We start from the raw sequence: 23865 nt of genomic DNA, 5'->3' as shown, positions 1-23865 counted from the left end.
AGTTTAGGAACTACCAGGTCAAACAGCCCTGGTAAATGCACTAATCTCAAGTCTGAAACCTGGGAAGCTCACACCTTAAGAACAGAGGTGAACTAAAGGAAAATGAAACCTTATCAGAATTGCCAACCAGTTCTGATTCAACTCAGTCTCTAGTAGAGGAAAGGAAAATAATTCATGTAGACTATCTCTCTCTCTCTCTTTTAAAAGATAATACCTAACATTTAATAAAATATTCCTAGGCATGCCAAGATACAGGACTATAGCCTAAAAGCTGAGATTAAAAAACAACAATAAAAATCAACACACAACAACAGAAAGAGATGCACAGGTGATTTAGTTATTGGAATTAGAAGGACTTTATCATATGCCGCCAAGATGGGGGAAAGATGGGCAAAATAGTTGAAGAGATGGAAGGGCCGGGCACGGTGGCTCACACCTGTAATTCCAGCACTTTGGGATACCAAGGTGGGCAGATCATGAGGTCAAGGGATCAAGACCATCCTGCCATCCTGGCCAACATGGTGAAACCCCATCTCTACTAAAAAAACAAAAAAACAAAAATTAGCTGAGTGTGGTGGCACACACCTGTAGTCCCAGCTACTTGGGAGGCTGAGGCAGGAGAATCACTTGAACCCAGGAGGTGGAGGTTGCAGTAAGCCAAAGTCACGCCATTGCACTCTAGCACAGAGAAAGACCCTGTCTCCAAAAAAAAAAAAAAAAAAAAAAGAGAAAGATGGAAGAACTCATTAAAGAATTGATATATATATAAAAAAATCAAATAGATATTTTATGTAAAAAACTCTCAGTAAACTAGGTATTGATGGAACATATCTCAAAATGATAAGAGCTATTTGTGACAAACCTATAGCCAATATCATACTGAATGGGCAAAAGCTGGAAGCACTCCCTTTGAAAACTGGCACAAGACAAGGATTTCCTCTCTCACCCCTCCTATTCAACATACTGTCGGAAGTTCTGGCCAGGGCAATCAGTCAAGAGAAAGAAATAAAGCATATTCAAATAGAAAGAGAGGAAGTCAAATTGTCTCTGTTAGCAGATGATGTGATTCTATATTTAGAAAACCCCATCATCTGAGCCCCAAAACTCCTTAAGCTGATAAGCAACTTCAGGAAAGTCTCAGGATACAAAATCAATGTGCAAAAATCACAAGCATTCCTTTACACCAATAGACAAATAGCCAAATCATGAATGAACTCCCCTTCACAATTGCTACAAACAGAATAAAATACCTAGGAATACAACTTATAAGGGACATGAAACTACTGCTCAAGGAAATAAGAGAGAACACAAACAAATGGAAAAACATTTCATGCTCATGGATAGGAAGAATCAATATTGTGAAAATGGCCATACTACCCAAAGTAATTTGTAGATTTAATGCTATTCCCATCAAGCTACCACTGGCTTTCTTCACAGAATTAGAAAAAACTACTGTGCCATGATGGTTTGCTGCACCTATCAACCCATCATCTAGGTTTTAAGCCCCACATGAATTTAGGTATTTGTCCTAATGCTCTTCCTCCCCTTGACCTCCATTTCCTGACAGGCCCCGGGTGTGGTGTTCCCCTTCCTGTGTCCACGTGTTCTTATTGCTTAATTCCCACTTACAAGTGAGAACATGTACTGTTTGGTTTTCTGTTCCTGTGTTAGTTTGCTGAGAATGATGGTTTCCAGCTTCATCCACGTCCCTACAAAGGACATTGTCTCATTCTTGTTTGTGGCTGCATAGTATTCCATGGTGTATATGTGCCACATTTTCTTTATCCAGTCTATCATTGATGGACATTTGGGTCAGTTCCAAGTCTTTGCAATTGTTAATAGTGCTGCAATAAACATAAGTGTGCATGTGTCTTTATAGTAGAATGGTTTATAGTCCTTTGGGTATATACCCAGTAATGGGATTGCTGGGTCAAATGGTATTTCTGGTTTCGGATCCTTGAGGAATTGCCATACTGTCTTCCACAATGGTTGAACTAATTTACACTCTCACCAACAGTATAAGAGTGTTCCTGTGTCTCCACAGCCTTGTCAGCATCGATTATTTCCTGACTTTTTAATAATTGGCATTCTGACTGGTATGAGATGGTATCTCATTGTGGTTTTGATTTGCATTTCTCTAATGATCAGTGATGAGGAGCTTTTTTTCCTATGTTTGTTGGCTGCATAAATGTCTTCTTTTGAGAATTGTCTGTTCATATCCTTTGCCCACTTTTTGAAAGGGTTCTTTTTTTCTTGTAAATTTGTTTAAGTTCCTTGTAGATTCTGGATATTAGACTTTTGTCAGATGGGTAGATTGCAAAACTTTTCTCCCATTCTGTAGGTTGCCTGTTCACTCTGATGATAGTTTCTTTGCTGTGCAGAAGCTCTTTAGTTTAATATGATCCCATTTGTCAATTTTGGCTTTTGTTGCCATTGCTTTTGGTGTTCTAGCCATGAAGTCTTTGCCCATGTCTATGTTCTGAATGGTATTGCCTAAGTTTCCTTCTAGGGTTTTTATGGTTTTGGGTTTTACATTTAAGTCTTTAATTCATCTTGAGTTAATTTTTATATAAGGTGTAAGGGAGGGATCCAGTTTTAGTTTTCTGCATATGGCTAGTCAGTTTTCCCAGCACCATTTATTAAATAGGGATTTTTTTTTTTTCCCATTGCTTGTTTTTGTCAGGTTTGTAGAAGATCAGATGGTTGTAGATAAGTGGTGTTATTTCTGAGGTCTGTTTTCTCTTCTGTTGGTCTCTATATCTGTTTTGGTATCAGTACTATGCTGTTTTGGTTACTATAGTCTTGTAGTATAGTTTGAAGTCAGGTAGTGTGATGCCTCCAGCTTTCATCTTTTTTCTTAGGATTGTCTTGGCTATATGGGCTCTGTTTTAGTTCCATATTAAATTTAAAGTACTTTTTTCTAATCCTTTGAAGAAAGTCAATGACAACTTGATGGAGATAGCATTGAATCTATAAATTACTCTGGGCAGTATGGCCATAAAATATTTTTTAACTCAAAAACTCAAAAAATGGTGATATATTATCATGTATTCATTAATAAAAATGAAGATGATTACATTCATTTTTGTTGAAAATACTTTTCTAGAAAATATATCTTATGAAAACTATTGCTGTTACCTCAAGGGATGTGACCAATCTCTTCATCTTATTGGATATTTTTACTTCATGATACATGTAATTTGGAGGCAGTTTTCCCTTGGTGGCAATAGCACATTTAGTTTTTCATCCATTGAAGCATATTTATTGATTTCCTCCTATATACCAGACACTATGCTAGATAATAAAAAATAAGGGTAAACAAAACAAACATATTTGATGCCCTTATAGAATTTAGTGTAAAATGGGAATATAGACATTTAAACGTAATTATAACAAAGATGTATTTTACAAAAGGAGCACTTCAGGGTGCTCCAGTAATGAATAGCAGAATGGAGTATAAGGAATGTTGATGATGATGTCCCTTAAAGAAGACAGAGTATGAGGGAAAGTTTCTACATGAATAGAGATGGGGGAAAGATTTGTATATGTTGAAAGAGATGACTGGATTCAACAAAGCCTATTTCACATGATCTTAAAGCCTCATGCCATAAAATTTCAAAAAAAAAAAAAAAACCAGTAAATTTTTTCTAGAAATTTAAGGTGCTAATATACATATGTTATCCTTCCATAGAAAGTTCATTGACTGTGTAAGCTAGTGAATAGTTCACATGTCATATAAATTCCATCCTGATAAACATACTCATTTTTTGAAAGGATTTTAGAAAATGTATTGACCAAAAGTCATAAGAATGTTACATCTAAATTTTAAAAAATTTCCTCAAAATTTAAGACAGCCTGTGTTGAAAATACAATTTGCAAATATCTCTTTATTTTAAAAAGCAGCATATCATAGGCTATGAAATCAAAGTGAGAAATGTGCAGGTACAAATGAAGGGAAATGTTCCACATACTACATTCTAGGGCACAGTGTGGGTGGATGTCACACTTGACCAAGCCCTCCGGGCTGCACGGTGTGAGGGTACTATATACTGTCACTGAGACTAAACAGTGCTGTCAGCTCACTCATAGTTCTGACAACAAGCTTCAGTAGATCTCAATGCAGCCAGAATTCACAGGACTAAGACCTAGTATAATAGCATGACAATACAACTCACATAACTACACAGTATCAAACTTTTTTTTTTTTTTTTTTTTTTTTACTTTTTAGATAGTTGCTTTTTATATTTCGTCAGGTAGTTTTTCTTATAATCAGAGAATAATATAGGCCACAGTGGGGTTTTCCTTCAATGCTGGGAGGTAATCTCTACTTCCTTTTGAAAAATATCTGGGGGCAAGCTGAAAAATACCTTTTGTTGTCTGATTACCAAGAAAATGGAGAAGGCTTCCTGATTTGGAGAGGATGGAGGAGGAAAATAACTGTCATATGGGCTCTGGGAAGCCTTAGAGAAGGGGGAATATAAAAGATTCAGGCACAGCTTTGCCTTTGACTGCTTTTCCTATTTCTTTTCCCCCGTCCAAAGAAATTTACTGATTTTTGCCTGTGAAGCTATTTGAAGAAACTCTGAGCCCTGCATTTTCACAAAGGATATAAATTTGTCCTTCCAAAAAGTCTATTGTCCAAATTTGAAATTGTTCATTCAGTTGGTATATTGCCCCTGCAGGACTACTCTTTCATTCTTAGGGTGGGAATTGATTTTTCTTCTCTTATTTGTCATGTGAGAGTACTAACTATATTACAACATCAGAATTTTCACACATTATTTAAAAACCTGTTCTCAATGTGAGGAGGTCTTGCATAGGCTTGTCTATACCAGTGTGTAAAAACCTCAGGTTGCCTTTAAAATTGTGAAGGCAAGCTATGTTCCTCATTAAGTATACAGACTACTATCTGGAAAGTGACAATTTTCTACAGACATTTTCCAAAATTTGAACTTTTCTGTATTTCAAGTGATTTTACCCTAACGCCTAAGTTTATGCACACAAATTAATGGATCTTTTAAATCTATAATTATGATATTTGCTTATAAAAATACAGTTAGGCATTTGAAATTATTGAGGATGTTGTTGAAATTTATTTATATAAGTAAATGCTTTTAAAATAAGCATGTCTAAATATTTATACTCACTTGTTTGCACATTAAAATTAGAATGACAATTTAAAAACTGTTTTTGGAATTGAAACACTAACTGATCTATACTTTTAGATTTATCTTTCCATATAAAAATCTATGTTCTATTCGGTTCCTTGTCTACCCCCTTCCTCCCCACTTCCTTTAATTTTCAGCTTTGAAAAGGTAGACAGTTCAAACTTTTATCTGTTAGTAAAACAAAAATGGAGATATCCAAAAAGGAAAATTAAAAAATAAAGTATGAAGCCATTTCCATGGCAGTATTTTTTTGAAATGGCTTGTATGAGCATAGTACAGACTGGAATTCACAAAAGGAAGGGCCAGAACATGCACAGGTCTCCTGGCCTCTCAAAATAGTGTTCCTGATCACAGCTGGACACATCCTGGGGATAGGATTGTATCTAGAAGGGGGTTCCCACCCCTTTGCTGTATATTTTTATGGCGCAAGTGTTAGAGTAGCCTTGCCACTGGAGACAAATGTTTTGAGATAGACTGCCAAATAGTCTGGCCTCGAGTGCCAGCTGCTTCTAGGAATTACTAGAGTCTTTGGGAGACATTGAAGTCAGGTGCAAACCTTTCTTCTGTGGGGAGGGCAGCCCCTAATCTCAGTTAACTGATTGCCAGTCAACCTAGAGAGAACTGTCAGGGGCTTTAGACAATCCTGCTTATCCTTCAATACCTGTTATTAACAAACTGTTATTTAAAAAAAAATAATTTTAGACTTACAAAATCCAGTTAGGAGTATGCTGTGTTAACATCTCTTTAAAGGTTGGCTCACTCCCAGTGCTGGTTCTTGATCAGAATTATTTGAGGTCAGGGATTTACTGTTATACTATCCATTGGACTTAGCCCAGTGACTTGCACAATGGAGACATTCAGTACATATCATGAAGTTCATGAGCAAACGAGTGTCACTGCCTGAAGCTTACTCATCATGACCTAGCCTAATGTTTCAGCATGTCAGCACCGTTTTTAGAATTCAGATGGTGTGCTGATGAGTCTTTAGTTTCACAACAATATAAATTCACAGGCAAAAATGGAAAATAGTCCATCCTGTTTTTTTAAAAGTGAAATCCAGTAAGTAAAACTATAACTTGAGCCATTCTTCGTACATAATACAGATTCTGCTAGATATTGCCACCACCACTACCTCCTCCTCCTTTTTCTTTTTAAGGAAAAAGTTAACTTAGTGAGATTATCAAGAAGTTAGATACTCAACAAATTTCATTTGGCTCCTCCACTTAAATGGATGAGATGTGGTTATAGATTTTTTCAATGATTCAAGTTACAAATGTGAAGAGATGATGGGTGAGCTAAGTTAGGATGATCAAAAATAGTGCTGAGATTTCTCTTTCTGATAATTGGGTATATACATTTGTAAATGGTGTTGCTGTCTCTGCCCAAGACACACACTCCCTTTCTCTCTTAATCTCTCAAAATCAACAGCTCTGTCAAAAACATTTGGAAAGAAGCTACTTTGAAAGGAGTAAACAAGGCAGTGAACCCATTAGAAAATGTGTTCACAATATAGCGCTCACTAGCTACATATAACTAATTAAATTAAAACAAAATAAAGATCCAATTTCTCAGTCATACTAACCACATTTCAAATGTTCAATAGTCACATGTGGTTAGTAGCTACTATATTGCACAGCAAGAACATTTTCATTATCTTAGAATGTTCTATTAGACAGGGCTACATGTAAAGTTACTTCTGGGACATTTGATATCATTTGAAGACTAAACAAATGATTCTGAAATCAAGTTTTCTGAGATCAAGCAGATCTGGTTCATTTGGTTAAGTTTTAAAATTGTACTTTAATCCTGTTTAGGTTCGTTCAGAGTAAATAGCCATAATGGGTGTGAGCTACTCTAAAGAGTACTTTCAACTTGAATAATACCAACTTATCCATTTGCAAGGCCACTTGCAAATCGACAAATTTCCTATATAGGTCTAATATTCCATAAATAAATTTGTGTCTTTATACTCTAGTCTATTCCAATACTGTTGCATTCTTCTTGATTCATTGTAGTTACATACTGTGCTTCAGTTTCACTTACAGCTCTACATTGCTGTATCTCTACAATTTTGTTTCTGGTTCATAAAGATTATTTTTCAAGCCCAGCTATCTTTTTTACTTTACCTTTTCATATTTTTATCTATCATTGCCATGTGTTTGGAAAAGGATGGTGGTAGTGGGCAGGAATATACACGAAAGCATTAACTCACTACACCATCTGTTCAGAGAATAGTTAACATAGCACTCCTGCAATAGCTATCTTTAGAGTCCTGCTTGTAAGGTGATTTTTGGCTGGCATCTGGGAACTTGGCTGTCAGAGCAGTGCCCATCAACAGTTAACTGATAAGGTTGGTGGACTGTGCCTAGACTGTACTAACAATATGATTATGCTAAATACCTATGTTCCTTCTGGGAGACTGGAATTTTGGTATGTATTAGGCAGAGGGTGCCCATGTGACAGCCCCCAGTAAAAATCTTGGGCACTGAGTCTCTATGGGCTTGCTTGAGCGGACACATAATGTGCATATTGCATTTTCATTGCTGCGCAAAGTACTCTGTATGACCCCTCACAGGAAGGAAGAACCTAAGCAAACCTGCTTATGGAGTACTCTGAATGCATATGTCCCCTTCTGATCTGACTGTTTATCCTTAGTACTTTGCTGTAATAAATCTTAGTGATGAGTACAACTATATCTGAGTCCATGAATCCTTTTAGTGAATCTCTAAACATGGGGGCTCGACACATCCTCTTGAACAGAATTTTCGTTTTTATTTGTAAAGGAATAGTAAAATGACTTTTATTATGGGCAGCTAATAATCCCAATGCTCAAACTGAGACAGACTTAAATTCCACCCAAACCTCGAATGTTATGGGAGGTTATATGAGGAGGTTACATATAAGGAAGTAATATTTAAAATATATGTCAAGGTACCTGGCACATAGTAGGCATTCAAATAACATTACTTGTATTTTTTCCCTATTCCTTTCACTCCCAGCCCCATTAGAATGCAATGTTTTTTTAAGTTGGTGGGCATCATGACATATTTATGTTGCCTGTTTTCCTACTTCTGTTTTCTTTGCTAGAAAGAGCACAATATATTTAAAAGTTAGATCATTAACCAGTTTTGTTGTTTTGGCATCTGGTGTTTGAAGCCGTTTCAGTTTTCGTTCCAATTTTTTTTTTCCATAATGCTCTTTCCAATTGAATCTCACTTGCTTTTTCTAAAAGGAGAACTATGAAACACAGAAAGACATCGTTTCATGGTTTCAAAGCCAGCAGGGTCAAGCAGGAAAGCTCATAATTGAAGTCTAAAATGTGTGTTTTTTCTTCTTTACAAGCAAAAGGGAAGAGAAGAGGCCACGACCTGAACCACTAGCACTTCTGTTGATAGAGAATGGAAGATATTGAGGCAATTACTAGAGCTTAGATTTCAGGTCTGGGATGTGTGGAAAAGCACATTGGCACTTATGAGAGAAAGAAGTCCTCAAAGAAATCTCCTTTTCCTAACACTGGGCCCAGTGACTTAAGTTTTTAGCTGCCTATTTTATCATAAAATGTATATAATAAACATGGTCCATAGTCAGGTCACTGACCAACTGGTGACTGAAATGTAAGTGAGAAGGCTAAGGGCTTGCAGGGTGATTCTCAGCCCCTGGAAAGGACATATGACCTCTAAGTGTACAGTTACTATTGGCTTTCTTCTGCTTCCATCCCTTCCCACTTGTATAAACCTGCTTCTCAGTTTTGAACTTGAGCCATATCTTCAGTACGATCCCACTGAATACTGACATGTCCATGTAATAGTCTCCTAGGCATCGCAACTTTGCAGAGAAGAAAATTGAAATGAATTCAGAGATTAAAGTTACCAATTTGTTGTGAATACTTATTACGCATCCCTTGCAATGCTGAGGATGTCTATGTATACAATCTTATTTGACTTCATTCCATGTCTGAGATATCTTGTTATGCCCCTGTAGAGGCACTGGTTCTGGCAGTAAATATTCATGGGGTAAGAAAACGCCTCAGTTAAGAATCTTGGGATGTTCCTTCAGTGGTGCACTGCCTTTGTAGCGATTGCTTGGATCAAAATGGTGACTACTGGCCATCTTCCAGCTTTGTGAAGCAGTCCCATGGAGGAAATAGGAGGCCTTCATCTCTGTCCCTATGCCATTGCTGGACAAATTGTAAATAACTTTCAGTCAGCAGACAAATCACTCAATCTAGCTCTCCATTTCCAGTGTGGCTTATTTGATGAACAACACAATTATAAAAGGGTCAGAAATAGTAAAACTCAGTACTTCGGGATTCCAGCCCAGCAAACACCTAGAGGCCATTTTCCAAGTCAGAGGCTGTTTGATAGTTTTTGCTCCTTATCTATTTCCCCAGAAGAAGCTGCTGTTTCTTCTGGCTCCCTCCTTACCTAGTCACATATTGACCATTCTGATGCTAGACACTTCTAAGCCCTGTAGCTAACTTCAGATGTTATTATCCCTCCTCCGAATGCAAAATTGCCAAATGTTCTACTTCAAAGAGCACTGGCCAGGAGCATGTTTGGTTATCTACCATTCTTCACACATGCAGCCTGCAGCACATCCATTCTTCCTCAATAAAGATCTTTATTTTCACACATTATGACTCATTGGCTCAAAGAAAAGAAGAGGGCAGATTCAGGTACAGGAAATTTCTTTTTTTTAAAAGATGGTTATGTGACTTGATGTAGCTCTAAGCATATTTAACATAAAATTAAAATTGTACATCTACAGCAGCTGTAGAATTTTTACAAATCATAAGTGTCTTGGGATCCTAATATACCACCCTGAAGACATCTTTGATATAGCTAAATTTAGATAGCTCTAGAAGTAATGGCACAGAGTAAGATTTGTTGAGTTATCTACTATGGTTTCATTACCTCTCAGATGGTACCTGAGTACACATAAATGATGAGATTTGGTTATTCAATCTGAGACTATTACCTCAAGTGTCTATGAAAATAAATGTGTATGAGTAGAAAAAGATGATGCTCTAGATTAAGGTGTTTCTTTAGCAAGTGCTATACAAACATTTTAAAATCAGTGGGATCGTTTATCCTCAAATAAAATACTAGTAAGAATTATAAAACAAATACCACTGGACATGTTCTGGATAACCTCTAAATAAAGACAGAGCTGGACCTTAACTCTTATTCTGTCTTCTTGGAGGGCCCTGAAATAAGACTCCGGAACTCTGAGGCTTCGCGGAATATAGGAGACTGTATGATCTGGTAGAAAAAGGAAAAATGCTGAAGTCATGCAGTCTAGGAGTTTGAATCCCAGCTGTCCTGATAATACCTCTTGATTTCAGCAATTTATTTAATATCCCTGAAGATCAGTTTTTTCAACTTCAAAAAAAATAAAGAGAAATAGGATATATGTCAAGAAAAAGCTGTAATGAGTATTATGTATAAGGGTGATGCGCAGTAGGTATTTAACAAATCTAAGTTTTCTTTCCCTCTTTCTTCAAGTAAGGTCCCTCCTTCAGGTTAGAATAAAAAGGAAGAGCTTTTGTGAACAGGTAATAATAACATTTGGTAAGGAGATTCTGAGTGCTGCCTTGGACCTCCTTCTGGGTCTAAAGATTGCTTTAGATAGAAGTAGAGAGCTGGCCCAGAAAACATAAGAATGAGAGCTGGTCAGGCTAGGCAAGGAACGGGAAGAGGAAAGCTAGAGATGGGAGGGGGAGCTAACATGAACCAACTGAAGTCAAGTCTAGTGAGGGCTTCTTTATATTACTAAGCACAGAGAACAGTGAAAAGAATCTGGACTAAAAAAAGGAACATCACAGATTGATGTCTAATGGAGGGGATCCTAAGTAGATTGTAGGGCTGTTTCCAAGATAAATTTCACTAATCGAGACTGGATATTAAAAAGACAGACAAATTTTGTCATGGAATCACAGAACCTCCAAGCTGGAAGAGAATTTATCTTTCTTCTCATTCACTTCCCTTGGTTTATAGATGAGGAAACTGAGGTTCAGAGAGGTTAGGTGACCAGTACAAAGTTTCTTAGCAAGTTAGTAATGGGACTACTTCTGGTATGTTTCCTATGTATATTGCCTACTCTTCTGAACTCTCCCCTTATTTCCAGGTCAGACTGCTTTTCATTTCAGAGTCTCCCTTAGCGACTGGTTATAACGTTCATGGCCTAGAATGTACATTCTCAAGAAATTCTGTTTCACATATACTAAACTCTCATCCACTAAACATATCTTCTGATCTTTTCTAAAAACCAGTACATACAATAAACCTAACTACTTTAAATAAATTAGTGGTTTGTTAAAAGCAATAACCTCTTACACATGAGTAGCAAATTTACATTAAAAAAAAAGGAGTTTTGATGAAGGATAGAATCACATTACAAACTCCTTGTGAAAGAGGGACCATGACAGCCTGATCAGGAGTAGGAACATTAAAATACCTCCGCAAGTTTAGATCAAATTCAATTACAATCAAAAATAGATTCTGGCTAAATCAGAAAAAATACAGAGGTTTGTTAGTTGTTAGGTTTTGAAGGGAAGGTGAGGATTAAAGACACACACACAGAAAGAGGGCGGCTCAACAGCAAATGCAGGCTTTATGTCCAGCATAAAACCTACAGAAGTGGGGGACCAGCCTAATGCCAGAGCCCACCACTGCCTACAGGCTGTGGCAATATATAGGTATGGGTGGGAGGGGTCTGGGCAGTATGGCTTGCTGCCTGGCAGGATATTGATAAGACGTACCCATGACAAGGCAGTTCTGGCTCTTGTTCCAGAGGGATGTCATTGTGGTGTTCCATGGAACTTTGTCCAGCAAGATATGATAGGGATGTTTCTTTAGCTGGGCCTTTGTCTGCCTTGTGGTCATGTGGTTAGGAAGGATGTTTCTCATGGCCCAAACCCCTGTAAAATGTTTCACTTTGACCAAGGTCTGCAAAATAGCAGGAAGCTTACAACACAGTGCAGTCTGGACTAACATTCTTGCCTTTTACTTTAATATAAAAGGAAGAGAGGCATTGTGGATTGTCTGGCTGCTTCCTGAGTAGGGGCACTGTACTCAGGGTTTGGGTTTTGCAGTAGTGGGTGTTCGACTTCAGAGTTGTTTTCCTTGAGGCACATACTGAACTTGGTGGAGGAGGAGGATGGTATTAATGTGTTTCTGGGTGGTTGTCTGGATAAGGGAGTTTAGCCTTTGGGAGGTAAAGTGGGATATGAAGGTGAATACATATGGGCCAGTTGTTAGTATTCTGAGGAAGAAAATTAGGGGCCATAAGAAAGGGGCAACCTGCTATCCCGGTGCTAAGTGCACAGAGATGTTTAGTTCTTCTAATGAGAATGAAGTGTACAGCCTGCTTGGTGTGTGTGGAGGAGGAGGAAATAGGGATTACTGAAGGAACCTGAATAGTTTGGTTGTTAGGCAAAATGTTAATGTTTGGAGATTGAAACACCAGGGCTCATGTTCCTGACCAATTGACCGGTAGACAGAGTTAAGTGTTTGCACTGCAAAGGAAGAAGACACTGCAGGTGGACAGACAAAAGTTATCAGTTATGGTGGAAAGCCATGAGAAGGTGGGGGTTGACTCTTGAATGAACTTTTTGTCCCATCTTTTTTTTTGTTTTTCCAAGTTGAATAGCTGCCAGCAAGGGTAGCCCCTGTAAGGGCCTGATAGGGAATGCTGGTGGGAGAGGAGGTGAAGGCTGTTTGGTTTTGGAGAGAGAGAGATAAATGGGTTTTCATAACTAAGCCACTGAGATCCTGATGGGGCAGAAGGATATAGGTTGCAGTTGAGGAAATTTTTTGCGCAGTTTCTCCAGGGAACGCCCTTAAGTTGACTACATGGAGAGGGGTGCCAGCAGAGAGGGGAAGGTTAGTAAGGGATGTTTTATAGAATCCAGCTTAGAGGCCATGAGGCGAAGGAGGGTGACAGCCCTGTGTGATGATGTGAGTGGATTCAATAGATTGCAGGAAAGGTGTTTAGCCAAGCAAGATTATAAACAGGTTTTGGGAATGGATTGGCCAAGTACATGAGATGCAGGTTTATTTGGACTGGGCTTATGCAGTCAGGTTAGCAGGATGGGCTGTGAACTGCTGGATTTGTGTGAACAACAAATTTAACAGTTGGAAGAAAGACGGGAGTGTGACTGATTTAAGAGGTGATGTTTGAGGTTGACAAAGGGGACTCAATTGCCAGAGGTTAGGGGTGGGGACTTAGAGTATCCCATAGACAAAGAAGACAAAACGAGGACAAGGAGATTTGAGTAGGAGTGAAATTTTGGGAAGTCCTGCAGTCATAGCTCCTGGATTAATGTGAGAAATTGGAGTGGATTATCCAGGGACTTGGGTTTTAAGCACTGTAATTACATACACCTCCAGCTAGACTAATAAAGAAGAAAAGAGAGAAGACGCAAATACCACAATAAAAATGATAAAGGGGATATCACCACAGACCCCACAGAAATACAAACTACCACCAGAGAATACTATAAACACCTCTCCACAATTAAACTAGAAAATCTGGAAGAAATGAATAAATTCCTGAGCACATACAGACTCCCAAGACTAAACTAGGAAGAAGTTGAATCCCTGAATAGGTCTATAACAAGTTCTAAAATTGGGGCAGTAATTAATAGCCTATCAAACAAAAAAACCCAGGACCAGATGGATTCACAGACGAATTCTACCAGAAGTACAAAGAGGAGCTGGTACCCATCCTTCTGAAACTACTCCAAACAGTTGAAAAGAAAGGACTCCTCCCTAACTCATTTTATGAGGCCAGCATCACCCTGATACCAAAACTTGTCAGAGATACAATAAGAAAAGAAAACTTCAGGCCAATATCCCTGATGAACAACACTGATGCAAAAAATAAATAAAATACTAGCAAACTGAATCCAGCAGCACATCAAAAAGTTTATCCACCATGATCAAGTTGGCTTCATCCCTGGGATGCAAGGTTGATTCAACATATGCAAATCAATAAATGTAATCCATTACATAAACAAAACTAGTGACAAAAAAACCACATGATTATCTCAATAGATGCAGAAAAGGCCTTCAATAAAATTCAACATCTCTTCATGTTAAACACTCTCAAAAAACTAGGTATTGATGGATCATATCTCAAAATAATAAGAGCTATTCATGACAAACACATAGCCAATATCATACTGAATGGGGAAAAGCTGGAAGCATTCCCCTTAAAAATCAGCACAAGACAAGAATGCCCTCTCTTACCACTCCTAGTCAGCATATTATTGGAAGTTCTGGCCAGGGCAATCAGGCAAGAGAAAGAAATAAAGTGTATTCAAATAGGAAAAGAGGAAGTCAAATTGTCTGCTTGCAGATGACATTATTGTATATTTAGAAAACCCCATTGTCTCAGCCCCAAAACTCCTTAAGCTGATAAGCAAATTCAGCAAAATCTCAGGATATAAAATCAATGTGCAAAAATCACAAGCATTTCTTTATACCAACAGTAGACAAGCAGAGAGCCAAATCATGAATGAATGCCCATTCACAATTGCTACACAGAGAATAAAATATCTAGGAATACAGCTAACAAGGGACTTGAAAAACCTCTTCAAGGAGAGCTACCACTACTGCTCAAGGAAATCAGAGAGGACACAAACAAATGCAAACCATTCCATCCTCATGGATAGGAAGAAACAATATTATGAAAATGGCCATACTGCCCAAAGTAATTTCTAGATTCAATGCTATTCCCATCAAACTACCATTGACATTCTTCACAGAATTAGAAAAAACTACTTTAAATTTCATATGGAACCAAAAAGAAGCCTGTATAGCCAAGAAAATCCTCAGCAAAAAGAACAAAACTGGAGGTATCACACTACCTGGCCTTAAACTATACCACAAGGCTACAGTAAGCAAAACAGCATGGTATTGTTACCAAAACAGATATATAGACCAACGGAACAGACAGAGACCTTAGAAATAACACAACACATCTACAACCACCTGATCTTTGACAAACCTGACAAAAACAAGCAACGGGGAAAGGATTCCCAATTTAATAAATGGTGCTGGGAAAACAGACTAGCCATATGCAGAAAACTGAAACTAGGTAACCCCTTTTGTCCACTGATAGGAATGTAAATTGTTATACATATTTTAAAGGTTATTTCAGAAGTTTAAAGGTATAAACTCTGTAAACTTGACACTGTAATTTTAGATATTTGTTCTGAAGAAATAATTGTGGATGTATAAAGTGATATAAAACATATGAGATCTTGACTTTATAAAGAGAAAAACTGGAAACTGGAAAATGGGTTCAATAAATTCTTATATTTAATGAAAAACATATTATGCAGCTAATAAAAGTATTATTATCAAAACACTTAATGACCTAGATCTTGGGGATAGCAAACTATTACCAAACTATGGCAAAATGGCCTGCAATCTGCTTTGTTTTTTAAGTTTTTATTTTGAAACAACTATAGATTCACAGGAAGAAAGGTACCATGTACCCCTCACCTAGTTTCCTCTACTGGTTAAATCTTACTACAGTGCAATATCAAACCATAAAATTGACATTAGTACAATGTGTGTGTAGATTCTTGTAATCACAAGTACAATCAAGATACTAGCTCTTCCATCACCACACAAATCTCCCCTGTGCTACCCTTTTATAGTCATACCCACCTCTTCTTTTTTCCTTGGTTAGTCTAGCTAGCAGTTTATCAATTTTTAAAATCTATTCAAAGAACCAAGTTTTCACTTCTTTGGCCCCTTGTATAATTTTTTAGTCTCTATTTTGTTTAGTTCTGTTCTGATCTTTATTATTTCTTCTACTAATTTTGGGTTTGATTTGTTCTGGCTTTTCTAATTCCTTGAGGTGCAACTTTGGATGGTGTATTTGTAATCTTGCTACTTTTCTGATATAGGCATTTGGTACTATAAACTTTATTTTTCTTTTCTTTCTCTCTTTTTTTTTTTTTGAGATGGTGTTTCACTCTGTCACCCAGGTTGGAGTGCAGTGGCACCATCTCAGCTCGCTGCATCCTCTGCCTTTTGGGTTCAAGCAATTCTCTTGCCTCAGCCTCTTGAGTAGCTGGGACTACAGGCATGTGCCACCATGCCCAGCTAATTTTTGTGTTACCCTGCTATCAAAATACACAAGGATTATCCTGCTTTATCCTGCTATCAAAACAGATAAGGATGCCACATCAAAAAGACAACTATAGGCCAATATCTCTGATGAACATAGATGTATAAATCTTCAACAAATTATTATCAAACAGAATCCAACAGCACATCAAAAACAAAACAAAACAACAAGAAAACCCACAACATGTTCAAGTGGGATTTATCCCAGGAATGTAACAATGGTTTAATAAGTCAATAAATGTGATCCATCACATTAACAGAATGAAGGACCAAAACCATTTGATCATCTCAATAAATTCAGAGAAAGCATTTGATAAAATTCAATATCCCTTCTTAATAAAAATTCTCAACAAATTAGGAATAGAAGGAACATACCACACAATGTAATAAAAGCTATATATGATAAACCCACAACTAACATCATACTAAATAAGGAAAAGCTGAAAGCCTTTTCTCTAAGAATTGGAACAAAACACAGATGCACACTTTGACCACTCTTATTCAACATAGTACTGGAAGTCTTAGCCAGAGCATCAGTCAAGAGTGAGAAATAAAAGGCATCCAGGTTGGAAAAGAGAGAATAAAATTGTCCCTATTTGCAGATGATATAATCTTATATCTTGAAAAATCTAAAGACTCTACCAAACACTGTTAGAAGTGATAAATGAATTTGGTAAAGTTTCAGTATACAAAATTAACATACAAAAATTAGTAGCATTTCTATATGCCAACAGAAAAAAATCTGAAAAAGAAACCAAGAAAGCAATCCCACTTACAATGCTAATGAAATAAAATAAAATGACACAGCTAGGAATAAGTTTTCCTAAAGAAGTGAAAAATCTCTACAATGAAAACTGTAAAACACTGATTTAAAAAATGGAAGAGGATATGCCAAAGAGGAAAGATTGCCATGTTCATGGATAGGAAGAAGTAATATTGTTAACATTTTCATACTAACCAAAGGAATCTACAGAATCAATGTAATCCCTATCAAAATATCAATGACATACTTCACTGAAATAGAAAAAAACCCCTAAAATTTGTATGAACAACAAAAGACCCCCAGTAGCCAAAGCAATCCTGAGCATAGCAAAGCTGGTGGCATAACATTACCTGACTTCAAACTATAATACAAAAACTATAGAAACTGAAACAGCATTATACTGGCATAAAAATGAACACATAGACCAATGGAACAGAAGAGAAAACCCCAAAACAAAGCCATGCATGTGTGGCCAACTCATTTTTTACAAAGGTGCCAAGAGCATACATTTGGGGAAGGACATCGTCTTCAATAAATGATGCTGGGAAAATTTAATATTTATAGAAGAAGACTATAACTGGACCCCTATTTCTCAACAGTGACAAAAATAAACTCAAGATGGATTAAAAACTTAAATATAAGACTTTATAATGTATAAAACGACTAGATAAAAGCATAGAGAAAACACTTCAGGACATTGGTCTAGGCAGATATGTTATGGCTAAGACCTCAAAAGCGCAGGCAACAAAAACAGATATAGACAATTGGGAGTTATTCAACTAAGAAGCTTCTTCACAGCAAAGGAAACAATCAACAGAGTGAAGAGACAGACTGTTGAATGGGAGAAAATATTTGCAAACTAATCATTTGACAAGGACTATTATCCAGACTACAGAAGGAATTCAAATACCTGAATAGTAAAAAAAAATAAAATAAAATAAAATAAAATAAAATAAAATAAAGAAAAGAAACAAATAATCCCATTAAAAAGCTAGCAAAGGACATGAATAGACATTTCTCAAAGGAACACATTCAAATGGCCAATGCTATGTGAAATAATGCTCAAAATAATTAATCTTCTGGAAAAAGCAAATCAAAACTACCATGAGATCTCATCTTACCCCAGTTAGAGTGGCTATTACTAAAAAGACAAAAAATAACAGATGCTGGTGAGGATGCAGAGAAAAGGGAACACATACACTCTTGCTGGTAATGTACTAGTACAGCCAGCCTGGAAAAGAGTATGACGATTTCTCAAAAAACTCAAAGTAGAACTACCATACAATCCAGCAATCCCACTACTGGATGTTTATCCAAAGGAAAAAAAAAAAAAAAAATCCATGTATTAAAGGAATACCTACATTCCCATGTTGCAGCTCTATTTACAAAGCAAAGGTATGGAATCAACCTAACTGCACAACAATGGATGAATAAATAAAGAAAATGTGGCACATATACACAACAGAATACTATTTGGCCATAAAAAAAAATGAAATGATGTCATTTGCAGCAACTTGGATGGAAGTAGAGGTTATTATATTAAGTGAAATAGGCCCGGCAGAAAGACAAATATCTCATGTTCTCACTCATATGTAGAAGGTTTAAAAAGTTGATCTCATGGAGATAGAGAGTAGAATGATGGCTACCAGAGGCAGAGAAGAGTGTGTTGGGTGATGAGGGTAGGAAGATAAAGAGAAGTTGGTTAATGGGTGGAAACACACAGTTAGATAGAAGGAATAAAATATAATGTTCAGGCTGGGTGTGGTGGCTCACGCCTGTAATCCCAGGATCATGAGGTCAGGAGATCGAGACCATCCTGGCTAACACAGTGAAACCCTATCTCTACTAAAAATACAAAAAATTAGCTGGGCATGGTGGCAGGCGCCTGTAGTCCCAGCTACTTGGGAGGCAGAGGCAGGAGAATGGTGTGAACCTGGGAGGCGGAGCTTGCAGTGAGCCGAGATAGTGCCACTGCACTCCAGCCTGGGTGACAGAGCAAGACTCTGTCTCAAAAAAAAAAAAAAAAAAATATATATATATATATATATAAAATGTTCAATAGCAGAGTAGAATGAATGTAGTTAATGACAATGTATTGAATATTTCAAAATCACTAGAAGAAAGAACTTCAAATATTTTCAACACATGAAAATGACACACACTTGAAGGGATGGACACCTCAAATACCCTGACTTGAACATTATGCAGTCCATACATATAAAAAACTCACACATACCTTATAATTATGTACAAATATTTGTATCAGTAAAAAAGACCACACAAACTTAATTACTATAGCTTTAAATTTATCTTAAAATTAGATACATTGATTCTTTCCTCTTTAGTTTTTATCTATAAACATTGTTTTAGCTCTTCTAGTCCCTTTGCATTTCCATATCAATTTTAGGATAATCTTATCTGTATCTGCAAAAAAAATTTTGCTGGGAATTAATATGAGTTATGTTAAGCCTGTACATAAATTTGAGGAGAATTAGTATCTTTATTATGTTGAGACTTTCAATCCATGAACACAATATGTCTGCTACCTGTTTTTTTAAATAAATAAAGGGCTATTGGAACACAGCCATGTCCAATTATTTATATATTGTTTATATTGCATATATTTATGGTTGCTTTCCCATTGTAATATCAGAGTTAAGCCGTTGTGACAAAGACTGTGTGACTTACAAAGCCTAAAATACTCACTACCGGGCCCTTTACAGAAAATTTGCCCACATCTGGATCAGAAAAATATCTGTGCTATATTGTTAAGTGAAAGAAAGCATATGACAAAACACTATAAATGGTATGTATCATTTTAATTTTAAACATGTTTTAATCATACTCATATGTATATGCATAATAAAATGACTGAAGTAATATAAAACCAAAATTTTAACTACTTTTTTTCAGGACAGCAGTATTAAGGGTGATTTTTAAAATTTTTTTTGGTTTTCTGCATTTTTCTTTTATTCTATCCTAAGTGGCTAAAAGGAATTTAACGTGTTAAGGAAAGATTTTCCTTTCAAATTTCTCTCTCAACAATCTTACGAGACTCGTTCCTTTTAGGTGAAAAAAAAAGACTTTCAAATTACAGAAGATATAATAATCAATTATTTCTGTTCAAGATAGTTAATTATGCCTTTACAATATGTCTTTTCAAAACATGGATGAATTATTGCAGGTTCATAATTTAAGCCTACTTAGTCAATAAGTACAGATAAGAAAATGCCATAGATATAAATAATCTTAATCCTTGGTTTATTCTTGATGATTTACTGATTCACACCTGAGGTTTACTTACTGGTAACTGTAGGCAAATGTAACATGCTTAAGCCTGAATACTAAGATGAGCAAATTGGTTACTGCTAAATGACCATTTCAAATGATAAGTACTGGCAAAATAAAGAGTTACATTTTTTGCTATCCTCACCTTCTATTAACTATTACTTCAGAGTGACAGGTTTTTTTCAGTTCTGTTGGTGGATCGACATAGGTATAGACAGCTCAAATAGCAAGTCACACCAGGAGTGTCACCTGCTATTTGAGAAACTGAGTGGATGGCATAAAACACAGTGATTATAGCTATGCTTTCATCTGGAAAGAACTCTGATAGGGGCATAAAAGACCAAAGGAGTGCTTGGAAGGGACATGGGTACCTGACAGGTTAATAACCCACTTCACGAAGTCAAAATGCATCTCCAGCAACTCCATTCTTTTCCTGAGGTGATTATTTCTTAAACCCTAATCTTGATTTTTAACCCTACTCTAAATCCACTCTGCAAGTACTCCTTCACATGGTGCGATTTAATTATTTTAATAACTCTTAACTATTTTAATAACTCTAGAAATTATACAGTAATAGTTCCCTCATCATAACCACTGAAGAAAGTTTGTATGGGGACAAGGTATGAAATTCTAAAAGGCTTTGATCTTGCTCAGAAACAGGCACCAATTTTCTCAAATGAAAACTTGTTTATTACATAAAGACTACAGATGCTTGGAACAGCTTGTCATCCCTTTGCTTTTAGGTGATGCCCACACAGCACTAAGAATGGCAGAGATCTGGCAATTTTCTAATTAAATGTGATCAATATTGACAACTAAACGGCATCATTCCGGCCCAGGAGTAGATTTCTGGGCCACAATTATCCTATTTGTCTGCCTACATTGCTCACATTAACTGGGTAAATTGGCTGATCAAATCTCCACTTCTGTAATACCAGACTGAAGGAGAGAGGCTTACGAATTCACGCAATAGTAGAGAATGAATAAAAGGTGTTCATTTGTTCATCCATTTTTTTTTTTTAAACAAATAAAGGTTGACAACCTACCCACTTCTACTCTGCTCAGTATGTGGAATTTACAATAATGAATAAGGCCTTGATTCTTCCCCACAAGAAGCTTAGAACTACGGGGGAAAAAAAAAAAACCCAAATGTGCAATGATAAAGGTGTGATCTAAGGCTGAGATATCATAAGAAATATACAGATAAAGTACTGCAGGAATTCGTAAGATGAAGACATTACTTCCTGGAATCAGAAAGAGCTTTCTGGAGAAAGTTACCGTCGGCACAAACTTGAAGGCAGGCTGTGGGATGAGGCAAAGACACAGAAAGCGATGCAGATTCATTAAGACTTGTTGGTAACCCAAAAAGAGTGTGCCTAAGAGAAGGGGAAATTACTGTTAGCATTTAGGGTGTTCGAGGGAAACTTACAGGCAGACATACAGCCAGCCCTTAGGAAGTAATTGGAAGCAAGACTGGTATACAATCAGGAACCCGGGTATTGTCCTTCTGCTTCAGCTTCATTCTTTCTCTCTGCAGACTTGCTTTCTCTGCTTTTCCATTCACATAGTTGACTAAGATTACCCCAACTAATTGAAAGGCAGCAAGGAGAATCTACTTGCCCCACATTATGTCAATTTTATGAACTATTACTAGGAGAGTGAAGTCACAAATAAACACTGCTTCCAGGGGAAGAAGATCCAGATGTTCCTAGATACGGGGAGATGACTTGTATGCTGGTCAGATGTACCCTGAAAAGTGTCTACTGTGCTGTGCAAGAATGGTGGCACAGTGCAACTAGAATACAAGTTTGGAAGGGCAGCTAAGAAAAGATAATGAAAGACTTTGGGGAGAATCATTGAGGATAGTAATGTAATCTGAACTATGCTTTGGACAAGTTAATCTGACAACATTAAGTATAATGAAATGAAACAATAGATTTCCTTTTGGCTCATTTTTTTTGTATTCATTAATCTCACTGCATTATAAACACTATTATAAGCCACTTTAACTTCTTTTGGAGACAAGATACAAGATGATACAATAATTGTTATTTTTTTTAAAGAGAGTAAAGATGAGAGGTAATACAAATTCAACTTAGAATTGTGTTACTTATCACTTTTCTTTGTAAACATAGCGTGAACCCAAATAACCACATTCTGAACCCTAATTTTAAAATGTGAGGATTCAACTAGAACAAACATAACAACTAGAACAAACATGGCTCTTGTGTGCCCCTTGTCTCATTTACCCCATCCAGAAATATTGCTAAACGTTTTCGGATGTTTCCTGCTGAGCCTGGACTAAGCCACAGAATCTTCCTCCATCCTCCAGGCAGCTCATAAATATCAATTCACTGAAGGTGTTATTCAAGGTTCAAATATTTGCCATCCCTAGACAACAATTCTAAATTGCTGTGTCTACAATTCTAAATCGCTAAGGATAAAGATGAAGCCTTTAGTTCAACCTCCTTATTTTATAGATGAGAAAACTGAGGCCCAGAAAGAGTAAGTGATTGGCGTGTCACACAAACAAGTAAGTTATATCCTGAGATTATATTCTTCTTTTAGTAATTTTAATGGAAAAAAAATGTCTTCACTATTATAATCCTTCCTGTGTAATCATTGAGCAGTGGTTTGAAATTGTTTTTCTTAATACATGCAATTGAACTTTCTGAATTTTAATTTTTTAAAAATTTTATACTTCTAACAAACTGATCGGACATTACTGCTTGAATTTACCTTTTCTAGTTAATAAAATTTGACTTTTAGTGGACCACTACTAACATGCTAGAATTTAGCAATTAGATGAAAGCTCATAGATATTTCCTTACTATTGTAAAATTGGAACATTGACCTATTTCTGAATAAATATTTTTGATGGCATGTTAAAAAATTAACATTAACCTTTAGTGAACATTACCTGGTCTGCTTGGCAAAGCTGAGTACTGTATGTAATCTTCTGTCACTCATGTATTATTTTCCTCTTCTTGCCTGTAGAGAAAGATGTCCTGATTTCTCAGTTGCTAGGGGAGTGCAAAAACAGAATCCTAGAGCTTCAAAGTTCTTCAAGAGGTCACCTGATCTGCTCCTTGGAGTACAGAGAGATGAACATTTTAATTAACCAAGGCAGAAAACTACTAAAATTATTCTGAGTGAACTCAATAGAGGTAGACAAATTGGGATTTTACATCCTCCCTTGGTACAAACAGTTGTTTAGTTTATAAGCCCCCTTTAGGTAGTACTCATTGCATTGTGTTGCAATTATTTGTTCAACTGTGGATTTACCCTTGGAGGCCCTTGAGGATAAGAATGTGTATCTATCATCTTTTAGGGCATCCAGTACATAGAGGGGGGGTTGATAAACGCCCACTGTTTAATGCATAGTGCAGGTGTTCAATTGAATTCTATTTTGCTACAAAGTATGGCGGAATCCCAAGTCTCCCTTTGTTTTGCCCCTTTGGAGGGACCTACAGCTCCAGTGACCCAACACAGAAACTATGCA

General features: G+C 36.7%; 2 long non-coding RNA genes across 13 annotated transcripts in view; one reads left to right on the top strand and one right to left on the bottom strand.

The window, feature by feature from the left end:
- Positions 1–23865, top strand: part of LOC116418440 — a 149350-nt gene that overhangs the window by 2825 nt on the left and 122660 nt on the right. The window lies entirely within an intron of this gene.
- On the bottom strand, positions 318–6009 carry LOC111537230. 2 transcript variants are annotated; one of them, XR_002729946.1, is made up of 3 exons: positions 5877–6009; positions 3139–3294; positions 318–538 (listed from the first exon to the last, which is right to left on the bottom strand). It is a non-coding gene; the product is annotated as an uncharacterized LOC111537230 (long non-coding RNA). The 2 variants fall into 2 exon arrangements; XR_002729945.1 differs by lacking the exon at positions 318–538 and adding an exon at positions 640–696.

Source organism: Piliocolobus tephrosceles, chromosome 14 (assembly GCF_002776525.5).
Source record: "Piliocolobus tephrosceles isolate RC106 chromosome 14, ASM277652v3, whole genome shotgun sequence".
In the NCBI taxonomy this organism is placed as follows: domain Eukaryota; kingdom Metazoa; phylum Chordata; class Mammalia; order Primates; family Cercopithecidae; genus Piliocolobus; species Piliocolobus tephrosceles.
The sequence above is the reverse complement of the archived record's forward strand: the minus strand, read 5'-3'. Positions and strand labels throughout refer to the sequence as shown.